Source organism: Lactuca sativa, chromosome 8 (assembly GCF_002870075.4).
Source record: "Lactuca sativa cultivar Salinas chromosome 8, Lsat_Salinas_v11, whole genome shotgun sequence".
NCBI lineage: Eukaryota > Viridiplantae > Streptophyta > Magnoliopsida > Asterales > Asteraceae > Lactuca > Lactuca sativa.
Genome location: NC_056630.2, coordinates 8,911,955 through 8,914,869, shown reverse-complemented (window position 1 = coordinate 8,914,869; position 2,915 = coordinate 8,911,955). Strand labels below are relative to the sequence as shown.

General features: G+C 43.0%; 1 non-coding gene across 1 annotated transcript; it reads right to left on the bottom strand.

The window, feature by feature from the left end:
- Positions 1-931: 931 nt before the first annotated feature.
- LOC128128251 (small nucleolar RNA R71) lies at positions 932-1,038 on the bottom strand. The gene has a single exon (XR_008226111.1). It is a non-coding gene; the product is annotated as a small nucleolar RNA R71 (small nucleolar RNA).
- Positions 1,039-2,915: the final 1,877 nt, after the last annotated feature.

The following is a 2,915-nucleotide window of genomic DNA, read 5'->3' as shown; positions in this document are numbered from 1 at the left end:
CGCCGTTGCCGGGGAACGGTTCTAAAATTAATAATAAAATCTAGTTTAATCGATCCTTTGTGTGGGATTTATCTTACACAAAGTTATTTACAAAGCAAATCAGTAAGTAGATTTAGTTTTAATAAATTACGTTTTTAGATTTACTAGAAATTTTTCTTTTCTGTTTTTGCCTTGTACTCGCCGAGTGCATACGAGCAGACTCGGCGAATCTATCGCAGTTTTAGTCCCTATTTATTATTTCGTTTTTATTCCTTTTACGCGTTTCGTCTTTTGTTTCATTTTTTTCAGCTGTTTCATGACCCGAGGATCGGACACACCTCTAGTACCACCTTTGGAAGACCCGGAATCCGCACTAAAGAGAAGCAAAGGAAAAGCCGAAGGAGAAACCACAACTTCAAAGAACTCACCACTCAAGAACTTGAAATCAGTTTTCAGCAAGAAGAAAGGCAGCAAATCAGGAGCATCCAGTGCCTCATTAATAATTGAGGAACCAATTCACGAAGATATCGAGTACGAAACCGATTCCGAAGAAGAGTTAGCTATCACTATGGCTAACATCGATGAAGTCCCCATGGGGGAGTGGAAGAAAAGGATGTGTGATGACACCGGGCCGGGACTTGTGCAACCCGCAATTCCCGCAACCGCTACGTTTGAGCTAAAGGGCCATATTCTCGCTCAACTCAAGGAGATCCCTTTTTACGGGAGAGATCATGAAGACGCTTACAAGCATTTGGACGAAGTAAATGATGTGGCCGATTACTTCAACGTGCCTAATGTTCCACGCGAGACCCAGCTTCTTCGAATGCTTCCTGTCACGTTTAAAGGCGCTGCAAAAGATTGGTTAAAATCACTTCATCCCGGATCGGTCACCACATGGGCCAAGATGAAAGAAGAGTTCATTGACCATTTCTGCCCACCCTCCAAGATAGCCAAGCTAAAGAAAGCCATTGCCAACTTCGAGCAACAACCCGGTGAATCTCTTTATGAAGCTTGGGAGAGGTACAAGAGCCTACTTAGAAATTGCCCACACCATGATCTTAATAGCCAACAAGAGGTCTCCATCTTTTATGATGGAGTTAATGTCACCACAAGGCAACTACTCGATTCACAAGGCCCGCTCACCCGAAAGCCACCTCCGGAAATAAAGGAATTAATTGAAGAATTCTCTAAGCATTCTAGAGAATACCACAATCCGAGAAATGAAGTGAGTCGTGGAGCAGTAAACTCGGTGAACGATGGCATGGCGGCGGTAATAGCTAAACTCGATAGCCTAGACCGAAGAATGACGAAAATGGATCAAACGATCCATGCTATTAGGGTAGGATGCGAAAATTGTGGCGGCCCCCATCTTACCAAGGATTGTGATCGAGACGAGAAGGGAAATAAAAAGGCTCAAGTATTTTATTCCAGTGGCGATAGATACGATGAAGACTGGAGGAAACCGAAGAAGGAATGGCTCCCATACGAAGAATATAAAAAGGCTAAGGAGGAGAAATACAAACAGAGGGAGAGGGGATTCTATCAAAAGGAAGAGCCGGTCACGGAAAAGAAGGCAAATTTAGAAGATATACTCACAAGGTTCATAACCGCGTCCGAGAAAAGACATAATGATCACGATGTGGCAATGCAAGAAACCAGAAACATGTTGAGGAATCAGCAAGCTTCCATTCTCAACATTGAGAAACAGCTGGGACAGCTTGCACATCAAGTGAATGAAAGAAGACCGGGTCAACTTCCGAGCAACACCGAGCCCAATCCAAGAATGGAGAACGTGAGCGTAATAACCTCCAGCAGTGAAGAAAAACTTACAGAAGCACTAAGGATCTCCAAGAAGAAGGAAGAGAAGGTAGAAGAATCGAAGCCAGTCAAACCCGACCCGACTCGCCGAGTCACTCCTATGGACTCGACGAGTCCATGCGAAAGTGAGAAACCCATCAGTTCTTCGAAACCTTATAAGCCTCCACTGCCATACCCAACCAGAGCCATGCCTGCAGAAAAAGTTCAAGCCTATAGAACCTTCATGGAGCATGTTCAAGCTTTACAAGTCAATATGCCATTTGTGGAAATAATGCTCCAAACTCCTAAATACTTTAACTTGCTTAAAGGCCTTTTTGCTGCTAGGAAAGATCTGGCTGAAGTCGCGGAGATATTGATGAGTGAGCTGCCTGAGAAGAAGGGTGATCCAGGTAACATATTAATTCTGTGCCAATTTGGTAATCAAGTTTCTACACGAGCATTGACTGATTCAGGTGCAAGCGTTAATTTGATGCCCTATTCATTCTTTAAGAAGCTGAATTTACCAGCACCAAGGCCGGTAAATATGAGAATCCATTTGGCAAACAAAACAATAATTCATCCACAAGGCATTTGTGAAGATCTCCTCATCAAAGTGGACAAGTTTATTTTTCCAGTAGACTTCGTGGTGGTGGAAATGGAAGAAGACCCTGAAATACCAATTATTTTGGGAAGATCATTCTTAAACACCGCGTGTGCCCTAATTGACATAAGTGAGTCTACATTGACATTGAGAGTGGGTGATGAGGCTGTGAAGTTTAAAGCTATTCCAGAAATCAAGCAAGAAGAGAAAAAGATTGAAGAAATCTCATTTATCCAATTGGATGATGAGGTATTACAAAAAGAGCTTGAAATTTTACTAAAAGAAGACCCAAGTAAGTTCACGCTACACTCTGAAGGAGTTGAAGATGCTAACAAAGACTTGGAGGAGCTAGAAAAGCTACTGGAAGGAGCCAGCTCAGAAAACACTCCAGGATTGATGGAACCCGATCCGACTCGCCGAGTCACCATAATGGACTCGACGAGTCCAGTCGATTTGGATAAAAACTTGACCAAAGCTGAATTGTTTGTTGATAGTTCTTCACATACCCTGGGTTCAGTTACTGTTTTTGATTCCTTAG